The following is an 11,762-nucleotide window of genomic DNA, read 5'->3' on the forward strand; positions in this document are numbered from 1 at the left end:
GGCATCACACTGGCAGCTTCCAGCCACCTGGGACCTCTGTGGTCATGCAGGACTGGTGGCAAATGTTGGGCAGTAGCTTGGAGCTCATCTGCCAGAGCTCTCTGCCCTGGGATGGATCCCATCTGGTGCCATAGACTTGTGAGGGTCCCAGTGGTATCCCAGTCCCTCCCAGTTCTTTCCCAGTCCTTCTCAGTCACATTTTTCTGACAGCTCTTGGAAGAACATTTCTGTACAGGTGTTCCCCAGGGCTCCTCAGCTGCTCATAACTCAACAATCTTGGAGGGGAATAAAACCCATGGAAAGCTGAGCGTGAAGTGACAAAGCAGGCACCGCCCCCCCCCAGGGTTGCACCGCCCCCCCCCCCAGGGTTGCACCGCCCCCCCCCAGGGTTGCACCGCCCCCCCCCAGGGTGGCACCGCCCTTCCCAGCGCGGCACCGCCCTTCCCAGCGCGGCACCGCCCTTCCCAGCGCGGCACCGCCCTTCCCAGCGCGGCACCGCCCTTCCCAGCGCGGCACCGCCTCCCCCAGCGCGGCACCGCCTCCCCCAGCGCGGCACCGCCTCCCCCAGCGCGGCACCGCCTCCCCCAGCGCGGCACCGCCTCCACCCATGTGGCACCGCCCCCCAGCGTGGCACCGCCTCCACCCATGTGGCACCGCCCCCCCCAGCCTGAACCCCACCCCCCAGCGTGGCACCGCCCTCAACAACATGGCGCCAGATGCTTTAAAATGGCTCAGTGCAGTGTCGTGGCTGGTCGAGGTTGGAGCTCTTCTGCTGTGTCCCAGGTCAGTGCTAGTCTCTGCTGCTTTGTGGGGTTTCTCTATAGCAGCCGCTGGAGCTGCGCGTGGCTTGGGGGGGTGGCCGCCGGCGGTGCTGCGCGGGACTTTGGGGGGGTGGCCGCCGGCGGTGCTGCGCGGGGCTTTGGGGGGGTGGCCGCCGGCGGTGCTGCGCGGGGCTTTGGGGGGGTGGCCGCCGGCGGTGCTGCGCGGGGCTTTGGGGGGGTGGCCGCCGGCGGTGCTGCGCGGGGCATGGGGGGGTGGCCCCAGGCGGGGCTGCGCGAGGCTTTGGGGGCTGGCCGCGGCGGCGGCGGCCGGCGGGGCAGCGCGGGGCTTTGGGGGGGTGGCGGCTGCTGCCTCAACTGTACCTAGAGATACCTGTAACTCTGTGCTTCTAGTGCATGCAATAATGACGGAAGTGTGGAGCTGTAAGTGATAACAGAATTGGCCCTTTATCTCTTTTCTTTTCTAGTACACCCAGTGTTTCCCCACTCCTGTTAGGAGTCTTGTCTGCAGGACTCTTGCTGTTCTCCACATGTGGGGTGTGTGTGTATGTCTACATCAGGAGCAGTCTATACGTTGTGCTTTGGAGAACAAGACCACAAGTAAGTCTGCTTTGTGTTGCACTCATGAGGAATGAGCTGCCCTGGGAGGTGATGGAGTCACCATCACTGCAAGTGTTTAAAGTAAGACTGGATGAGGCACTGAGTACCATGGTTTGGTTGACTAGATGGTGGTGGGTGATAGGTTGGACTCAGTGTTCTGGAAGGTCTTTTCCAACCTGGTTAAGTCTGTATTCTATTCTGCTTTCCTGATTGCTCCCAGCATGGCCCCTGTGTTCTCCCTCTTCTTCCCAGTAACTCCAAAATCCTTTTCTAGTGCTCCCAGTGCCTTCCCAAGTCTCCCAGTGGGGCCCCAGATCTTCCCTCAGTGGGGAAGTGTTCTCCCAGCATGCCAAACTCTCTTCTTGGTGCTCCAAGTACCACCAGATGCTGACTGTGTGTTTTGGGACAGCATCAGTTCACAGCTCTGTGAGTTAAATGAACGCTGAAGGGAGAACAAATGATTTTGTGGTATTTTTATTGAATGCATGCTAACCTCCTCAGAGCTTTACAATGTGAGTAACTGAGATCTGTTCTTTGCTTTTTGCTTTATTCTTTACAGATTGACTCTTTGCTTTCCACTTCATTAACCGAGCAAGCAAGACGTGCAGCAGCGACACGGTCGGCACAAGGGCTACGGCTGCTGCGAAGGTACAGCCTCGCCCTGCCAGCCTAGCAGGGGATCTCCTGCTTGGCTTGTGTGGGCTCCAGGTAGGGTTTGATCTGTCAGTCAGGAAGGAAAGGCTGAAAAAGAAACTGCTCAGTCCACGCTTTTACCGAGGAGCTGAAACTTCTTCCAGTGTAGACTCCAACCGAGCAGGTAGGTAAGCAAGCAGAAGTCCTCTGATGGGTATAATGGGAGTGGCAAAGAGACTTCCCTTGTTTCCAGTGTGGACAACCTCTTGTTTGTCCCCTGACCCCAGGAGCTTCTCACAGGGGCTGTGTTCCTCACTAACAGCAAGGCTGCGCTCGGCCCCTGGGGATGCTGCAACCGTAGCAGAGAAGTTGTGCTCCTGGCAGTTCTCTCTCCACCTGGATCAGGATGAAGGTGCAGGCCATTGCTCTGCAGCTAGGCACCGCTGGGAGCTGCAGCTGGTGCCCAGATCAAAGACAGCTTTGTCTCTAAGGCCAGTGCTTCTCTGCAGAGAAACCAAGATTTCTCTGTAGGTGTTGCCCAGGGTTCCTCATCTGCTCAGAATGCCCAGCTCCAGTGCCAGGCTGATGTCCCCTCACAGCCGTCACTCTGTCGGTGCTCGCCTAGAAGTGCCGGAAATCTTCCTGGAACTATTGGAGAAAAGGAAGCTTTGTCTGTCTCTGTTTGCGGTGCCCTGAGAAGGACTTGTACCGACACAGGCTCAGAAAGCTGAAACAAAACAATGAGAGCAACACATGGAAGAGATGGGTTGATTGCCAGCAAGAAATGCACCAACTGCAAGGCGATTATGGGGTAGTAAATCCCAGAAGGTGTGACACGCTTGGAGATGCAGACCTGCGCAGCAGCTGTCACAGAGGAGGGAAGCGCAGCAAAAACTCAGCTGTGTGCTGAAGGTGCAAATCCTACCCAGAAGGGTGTCCGTGGGTCAGGGTGATAAAAAGCCCCTCAGCTGTCTCTTTCCTTCCATGATACCATATGGGGGTGGGTGCTGATGCAGGAGAGGAGCAGGTGAGTGAGGGGTGGGGGATGCTGCCCAAAAAAGCTGCCTGAATGCTCTCAGAGGGGATGAAAACCCATGAAAAAAATGTTAGTGTGAGGTATTCCAGCAGAGAAAAAGCTGTGCTCTTAATCGAGAGATTGCAGAACAGTAGTAATGTGGATGCAAAAAGGCTTTGAAATGACTCTTATTTGCAAACTAAAAAACCCCACAAGACACACAAAAGAAACATCACTGGTTTTATTTTTAGTTTCTTAATTTGAATGGGAAGTCAAGGGGAATATAGAGGCATGTGGGGACTAATGGAAGGTCTCCTGTGGGTATTTTAGTCGGATGGTTAGGGTTAGTTGTGGTGGTGGGGGGAAAGCTTTGCAGTAGTGGCCTTTGTGGCGGGGGTCCAAATAACCCTAAATATCCAACTAATCCTTTGGGAGACTCTCCAGAGGCCCTCCTCATCCCTCTATGTGCCCCCAAATTCCCCTTTGATACCCCCAGGTGCACCTTAGGTGCCAACCGATCCCCTTAAGAGGGGTGGCAACACTGACCAGTTAGGGGCTTCTCTTGCCCCTGTGTGTGGGGAGCAGCTGAGTGCGGCCCTCTTTGAAGGTTTTTCCATTTGTATTGAAAACTAAGAAACAAAAAGAAAAAAACCCCAAAGGAACAAAGAAGGGCAACCCCCCCCCTCCCGTGACAGACAAAAAGGAAGGTCTACTGTTTTTATGTGATACACATGTTATATTTATGCTTTGAAACCCTGTTTTGCTCTCCCTAGAATTTGCTTTTACATTCCAGAAGCTCTCCTGTTTAAGTGGATGTAGAAGAATAGTATGATGTGGGAAGGTGTTTTGGGATAGCTTTGGAAGACTACGGGGAAGATTTGCCTTTGCTCGAGTCAGAGAAAGCTATGTTTTGCCTTTGACTCTGAGAGTAATGTAAACACTTTGGAACCGAAGGAGAGAAACTGGGCAGAGTTTGGTTGGACGTGTTAAAATAGTTTTGTTGTTACGACCTACTGTATGCCTTAATTACACGTATGCCAGTAGAAAATGCCCAACTGAGATGTGCCACGTGTGCCTTCTGATTAGACTATATAACTTTGCTGTATAATGTAATAAATGTCTTCAGCTGCTTACATCTGGCCCAGAAAGCACTGCTCAAAGTAAGTAAAACATCTATACTACAGTGTTAATTTGTAAGAAAGGAGGCTTTGAAATGGGGTACGTGGGGTTCTCAAATATATAAATGTGCAGTGTGTATCTATAATATGCAAAGAGTGGCTTTTTAAAACGTATCGATTTTGTTGTCGATTGTTTTTTATGTGAAAGGAAAACCCTCTGAACGGAGGCTGGCTGAGCCTGATAAGAAAAATTAACCTTTTTGTATAAAATAAGAATTAACATGGGAAAAGATTAGCCTTTTATATGAAATAAGAATGGTAAACTGTGAGCATCGAAGGAGCAAAATAACAGCAAGGGATAGTTAAGTGACTGATTTTAAAAAAAAGATGAAAAACATACGTAGTAACCCACAGAAAACACAAAAAAAGGCAGTAGATTTCTGGCACTGAAACACTACCACTTCCTGTATTATAGAAATAACCTGAGCATGTGAAGTTGTTTGGCACATGGCTTCAGGAGAGATCCCACGTCTGTCCAGCACTGTAATAAAGCATGTAAAACTCCAACTTATTTGAGTTGTGGAGTTTGTCTTTTTCCACAGATCATTTTCTTGCCACCGCAGCGGGACCTGCCGAGGAACGGGATCTCTCCGGGTGCCCCCTCCGAGGCTTCTCGGGCAGAGCTCCTTAAACTCTCTCAGGTCAGCGCAGGAACGGACAAGGGCCACCAGGCAGAAAAACGTATGCTTTGAAGGGAAAGGGGCAATGCATAAGCTGTAACGGGACCCCTTACACGGGAGAGGCAAACTGCTGTCCGAGGTAAAAGAGCTCTTGGGTCAGAACCAGGGAGTTCCAAAAGTAGTATAAGCATTGTTTCTGTTATTCTTTTATTACAGGTACTGCTTAACTTGAAGTATTACAGATGTTAAGTGTATGGGGTCGGCAGATCCTCTAAGAACTTAAAGTATTGTAGACATTGTCCGTGGGGAAGCAGGGATAGTTCCCTAAGGAACTTAATGTTAGAAACCTTGTTTAGAGCGTGTGGCTGAGTGTGCACGATCGAGACACAGAAGGAAAAAAAACCCAAAAAACTATGAAGCGAGAGGGAGTCTCAATCCATCCAACTCCATAGCTCTCCTGTTCAAGTAGATGTAGAAGAATAGTATTGATTTGTATGAAAGGAGGCTTTGAAATGAGCTACATGGGGTTCTGAAATATATAAGTATACAGTGTGCTTCCGTAATACAGAGTGGATTTTCTTTTGTGTGTATAATAGGGCTTTTTGCTTATTTTCTATGCTGAAAAGGTGGTACCGTGTTGCATTATACAAAATGGAAGCTGGGGCCAAGCATATGGGAACAGGGGGATCCCCTGAGAACTTAAGGTATCGTAGTGTTATCTGCGTGGAACCAGGGGAAGTTCCTAAAAGACCTTAAAATGTTAGAAACGTAGTTTGTGTGGAGCGTGCAGCTGAGCGTGGGCACGGTTGAGATGTAGGAAAAAATCTCCAAAGCGAGTTGGAGTCCTGACCTGCAGTTCTGTGATAAGCATGGCCAGAGACACACGAAGTGAAAATTTTAAATGTGAGCGTGGCCAGTAATTGTATGTTTAGGACCTTTCAGCAAAGCGAGAGCATTTTCTTTCCCTGAAAGGATGGTGGCTCTGCAAGCCTGGCTACTTCAGACTGAGCCCAGTGGGACTCAGCTCCCCTCGGTGGTGCCCGGCTCTGCTGAGGATGGCTCTTTGCTCAGCTTTTTTCTGGCTTCCTTGGGCTCTCCTCCAGGTAAGTGTCAACCTCCTCTGCTCTCTGGGGCTCTTCTGTATCAGCCTGGAACATTTGAAATGCCTGCATGTTCTTGGAGGGGATTAAAACCCCTAAGCGGCCAGCTAACCCTGACCCTCCTCCAACTCCATAGCTGTCCTGTTTAACGAGGTGTAGAAATACAGAATTAGTCTCAAAAGAGGCTTTGAAATGAGCTACATGGGGTTCTGTGTTACGTAAACTTGCAGTGTATATCTATAATACACAAAGAATGGATTTTCCTTTGTGTGTGTTCTAGGATTTTTAAATATTCATTGGCTTGGTTGTTTGTGGGTTTTTTTTGTTTGTGTGTTTTTTTTTTTTTTTTTTTTAATTTGAATGAAAAACCTTCTGAACAGAGGCCGGCTGAGGCGCTTCCCATGCACAGCAGCATGAGATAGCCCCCTAACTGGTCAGTGTTGCCACCTCTCCTAAGGGGGTCTGTGTGCATCTGTGGTGGGTGTGGGGCTACCCAAAGGGAATTTAGGGGCGTGTGGATGCCAATGGAGGGTCTCCAGTGGGTATTCTAGTGGGATGGTTAGGGCTAGTTGTGGTTGGCTGGCGGCAAGCGCCGTAGTAGTCGTCGTTGTTCTGGTATTTGTCGTGGTTGTGGTTGGCTGGTGGCAGGCGCCGTAGTAGTTGCTGTTTTTCTGGTGGTTGCTGTGGTTGGCTGGCGGCAGGCGCCGTAGCAGTTGCTGTTTTTCTGGCGGTTGTCGTGGTTGTGGTTGGCTGGCAGCAGGCACCGTTGCGGTGGTTGTGGTTGGCTGGCGGCAGGTGCCATAGTATTTGTTGTGGTGGTGGTGGTTGTCGTGATTGTGGTTGTCTGGTGGCAGGCACCGTAGTAGTAGTAGCTGTTCTGGTTGTTGTGGTTGGCTGTCGGCAAGTAACCCTAAAGGTCCGACTAAAAGATTCTCTTGGAGCCTTCTGGAGGCTCCCCACATCCCTCCATATGGCCCCAAATTCTCCAGTGATACCCTCAGACCCACCTCAGTTGCCATCAGAACCCCTTAAAAGGCGTGTTAACAGCCCACTTAGGGGCCTCTGTTGCCCTTGTGTATGGGGGAAGGAGTTTTGCTAAGCTCTGTTCAGAGGGCTTTCCATTCAAATTAAAAACAAAGAACAAATAATTCCACAACAAATAAAACAAGAAATAATAAAGACAGATGTCCCTTGATACACACAAAGGAAGGTCCCCTGTTTTTAATTGATACACCTTTTGTAGGTATGTTCTCAACATTTGTTTTGCTCTACTTTAGAATTTGCTTCTGCATTCCAGAAGCATTTGCATCTAATAGAGGAGGTCCAGTGGGGATGACTTCAAAACCTTTTCAAATTGCAATTAATACCATTATTGTCTATCAATATAAAGGGGAGAGATTTTCAGTTCGATTTTTAGTCTTGGGGTGAGTTGCCTCAGCGCTCTGAGAGACGCGAGAGGCGGCTCGGCTCCCCTCGGCAGAAAAGAGGAATAAGGGTAAAGCGTGTGGGATCGGGGGATCCCGTAACAACGTAATGTATTGTAGGATTGTCTGTGGGGAAGCAGAGGAAGTTGCTAAAAGAACCTAAAAGTGAAACTTGTGAATGGGAGCGTGGCCACTATTTGTGTGTTTAGGACCGGTCATTGTTGTTTTATTTGGTTTTGGTGTGCGTTTGGAGGGGAAAAGGGTTTCTATTTAAAAACTAAGAAACAGACGACATGCGGCAGCTCAGGTGTGGGACGTCACGAGATGAAACGATGACCTGAAATGAAAGGGTGTGGGGCTCTCTGAACTGAAAAGAGGTGAAATGCTGCAATGGTGACCTGAAATGAAATGGCGTGGGGCTCTCTGAAATGATGAAGTGCTGCAATGCTGATGTGAAATGAAATGGTGTGGGGCTCTGTGAAATGAAATGATGAAACGATGTCCTGAAATGAAACGGTGGGCTTTCCGAAATGAAATGGTGCAATGCTGACGTGAAATGAAATGGTGTGGGGCTCTGTGAAATGAAATGCTGCAATGCTGAAGTGAAATGAAATGGTGTGGGGCTCTGTGAAATGAAATGCTGAAATACTGCAATGCTGACCTGAAATGAAAGGGTGTGGGGCCCTGTGAAATGAAATGATGAAACGATGACCTGAAATGAAACGGTGGGCTCTCTGAAATGAAATGGTGCAATGCTGACCTGAAAGGAAACGGTGTGGGGCTCTCTGAAATGAAAAGAGGTGAAATGCTGCAATGGTGACGTGAAATGAAATGGTGTGGGGCTCTCTGAAATGATGAAGCGCTGCAGTGCTGATGTGAAATGAAATGATGTGGGGCTCTGTGAAATGAAATGATGAAACGATGTCCTGAAATGAAACGGTGGGCTCTCTGAAATGAAATGGTGCAATGCTGACGTGAAATGAAATGGTGTGGGGCTCTGTGAAATGAAATGCTGCAATGCTGTCCTGAAATGAAATGGTGTGGGGCTCTCTGAACTGAAAAGAGGTGAAATGCTGCAATGGTGACCTGAAGTGAAATGGTGTGGGGCCCTGTGAAATGAAATGATGAAACGATGACCTGAAATGAAACGGTGGGCTCTCTGAAATGAAATGGTGCAATGCTGAAGTGAAATGAAATGGTGTGGGGCTCTCTGCAATGATGAAGCGCTGCAATGCTGATGTGAAATGAAATGGTGTGGGGCTCTGTGAAATGAAATGATGAAACAATGTCCTGAAATGAAACGGTGGGCTCTCTGAAATGAAATGCTGCAATGCTGACGTGAAATGAAATGGTGTGGGGCTCTGTGAAATGAAATGCTGCAATGCTGAAGTGAAATGAAATGGTGTGGGGCTCTGTGAAATGAAATGCTGAAATACTGCAATGCTGACCTGAAATGAAAGGGTGTGGGGCTCTCTGCAATGATGAAGCACTGCAATGCTGATGTGAAATGAAATGGTGTGGGGCTCTGTGAAATGAAATGATGTAACGATGTCCTGAAATGAAACGGTGGGCTCTCTGAAATGAAATGCTGCAATGCTGACGTGAAATGAAATGGTGTGGGGCTCTGTGAAATGAAATGCTGCAATGCTGAAGTGAAATGAAATGGTGTGGGGCTCTGTGAAATGAAATGCTGAAATACTGCAATGCTGACCTGAAATGAAAGGGTGTGGGGCCCTGTGAAATGAAATGATGAAACGATGACCTGAAATGGAACGGTGGGCTCTCTGAAATGAAATGGTGCAATGCTGAAGTGAAATGAAATGGTGTGGGGCTCTCTGCAATGATGAAGCGCTGCAATGCTGATGTGAAGTGAAATGGTGCGGGGCCCTCTGAAGTGAAATGGTGCGGGGCTCGGCTCCTCGGCTCGGCTCGGCTCCTCGGCTCGGCTGCTCGGTTCGGCTGCTTGGCTCCTCGGCTCGGCTCGGCGGCTCGGCTCCTCGGCGCTATCTCAGATGCCATCAGAACCCCTTGAAAGGTATTGTGGCAGCCCAGTTAGGGGCTTCTCCTGCCTTCGTGCATGGGGAAGCAGCTTTGCTGGGCTCTGTTCAGAGGGCTTTGCGTTCAAAGTAAAAACAAAAGAGCAAGTAAGTCCACGACAAATTAAAAAAAAAAATGACAAATGCCTTCCTGATTACACACAAGGGAAGGTCCCTGGTTTTTAATTCATACACCTTTTATAGGTATGTCTGCAATATCCGTTTTGTTCTACTTAGAATGTGCTTCTACAACTCTAGAAGTTTTTGCATCTAATGGAAGAGATCCAGTGGGGGTGATTTCAAAGCCTTTTGTCATAGCAATTAATACCATTCTTGGCTATCTATAAAGAGAGGGCTTTTTTTTTTCACTTTGATTTTTTGTCTTAGAGGGCAGCGTGTCTCGGTTCCCTGTGGCGGCTCATACGGTGCGCTCTGTGAAACAACGGTGCGCTCTGTGAAACAACGGTGCGCTCTGTGAAACAACGGTGCGCTCTGTGAAACAACGGTGCGCTCTGTGAAACAACGGTGCGCTCTGTGAAACAACGGTGCGCTCTGTGAAACAACGGTGCGCTCTGTGAAACAACGGTGCGCTCTGTGAAACAACGGTGCGCTCTGTGAAACAACGGTGCGCTCTGTGAAACAACGGTGCGCTCTGTGAAACAACGGTGCGCTCTGTGAAACAACGGTGCGCTCTGTGAAACAACGGTGCGCTCTGTGAAACGGATCCCTTGAGATCTTAATGAATTGTAGGATGGTTTGTGTGGAATCAGGGGAAGTTCCTCAGAGTACTTTAAATGTTTGACACTGATGTTATGAGCGTGCGGGGAGCGTGTGCAAGACCGAGACGTAGAAAATAGCTACGAAGCGAGCAGGAGTACCGATCTGCGGTTCCACGTCTTCGTGAGGAGCGTGGCCAGAGACGGACGAAGCGAAAGTTGTCAACGGGTGTGTGGCTAATAATTGTATGTGTAGGACCGGTCAGTAAAGAGAGACATTTTTCTTTCCCTAGAAGGATGGTGGCTCCATCAAGCCTGGCTGCTTTAGACCGGGCTTGGTGGGGCTCAGCTCCTCTTGGTGGTGCCAGGCTCTGCCAAGGTTGGCTCTTTGCTCAGCTTTTTTGATGTCCTTGGGTTCCCCTCCAGGTAAGTCCAAGCCTCTGCTGCTCTCTGGGGTTCTTCTGTATCAACCTGGAATGTTTGAAATGCCTGCATGGTCTTGGAGGGGATTAAGACCCCTAGGAGGCCAGCTCACCCTGACCCCTCTCCTCCAACTCCCTAGCTCTCTTGTTTAACGAGGTGTAGAAGTGTGGTATTCATGTGTCTGAAAAGAGGCTTTGAAATGAGCTACACGGGGTTCTGGAATACGTAAGCTTACAGCGTGTCCGTGTCATACACAAGGAGTGCTTTTTCCTTTGCGTGTGTTGTAGGGTTATTAAATATTTACTGATTTGGGCGTGTCTGTTTTTCTTTCTTTTATTAGACTGGAAAGCCTTCCGAACAGAAGCTGTCTGAGCTCCTTCCCATGCACAGCGGTAACAAACTGTGCTGCTGCCGAACGCTGTAAACTCACTGTGCTGCTGCCGAACGCTGTAAACTCACTGTGCTGCTGCCGAACTCTGTAAACAAACAAACTGTGCGGCTGCCGAACTCTGTAAACTATCAAACTGTGCGGCTGCCAAACTCTGTAAACTATCAAACTGTGCGGCTGCCGAACTCTGTAAACTAACAAACTGTGTGGCTGCTGAACTCTGTAAACTAACTGTGCGGCTGCTGAACTCTGTAAGCTATCAAACTGTGCGGCTGCTGAACTCTGTAAGCTATCAAGCTGTGCGGCTGCTGAACTCTGTGTCCCTTAAGGACGTAATGAATTGTAGGATGGCTTGTGTGGAGGCAGGGGAGGTTCCTCCTATGTTTGACACCCTGTTGATGTTTGAGCGTGTGGGTGAGAGCGGGCACGGCAGAGACGTAGGAAGTACCTACGAAGCGAGTGGGAGTCCCGATCTGCGGTTCCACGTCTTCGTGAGGAGCGTGGCCAGAGACGGACGAAGTGAAAGTTGTGAATGGGAGCGTGTGCAAGACTGAGACGTAGGAAATACCTATGAAGCGAGCGGGAGTCCCGATCTGCGGTTCCACGTCTTTGCGAGGAGCGTGGCCAGAGACGGACGACGAAAGTTGTCAACGGGCGTGTGGCTAGTAATTGCATGTGTAGGACCGGTCAGTAAAGAGAGAGCATTTTCTTTCCCTAGAAGGATGTCGGCTCCGTCAAGCCCGGCTACTTTAGACTGGGCTCGGCCGGGCTCAGTTCCCCTCGGCGGCTCCGTTGAGGTCGGCTCTCTGCTCGGCTTTTTGGATGTCCTTGGGTTCCCCTCCAGGTAAGT

The 11,762-nt window shown here is 49.7% G+C and overlaps 1 long non-coding RNA gene across 2 annotated transcripts; it reads left to right on the plus strand.

Moving 5' to 3' along the window:
• Positions 1-702: 702 nt before the first annotated feature.
• Positions 703-2,230, plus strand: LOC137456154 (uncharacterized). Of its 2 annotated transcripts, XR_010990975.1 has the most exons (4): positions 703-783; positions 1,247-1,379; positions 1,939-2,027; positions 2,111-2,230. It is a non-coding gene; the product is annotated as an uncharacterized lncRNA (long non-coding RNA). The 2 variants fall into 2 exon arrangements; XR_010990974.1 differs by having other exon boundaries at positions 1,939-2,230.
• The last annotated feature ends 9,532 nt before the right edge of the window (positions 2,231-11,762 follow it).

This window comes from Melanerpes formicivorus, unplaced genomic scaffold (genome assembly GCF_026170545.1).
Source record: "Melanerpes formicivorus ecotype bairdi unplaced genomic scaffold, bMelFor1.0.p_v2 SCAF_117, whole genome shotgun sequence".
Taxonomy (NCBI): Eukaryota; Metazoa; Chordata; class Aves; order Piciformes; family Picidae; genus Melanerpes; species Melanerpes formicivorus.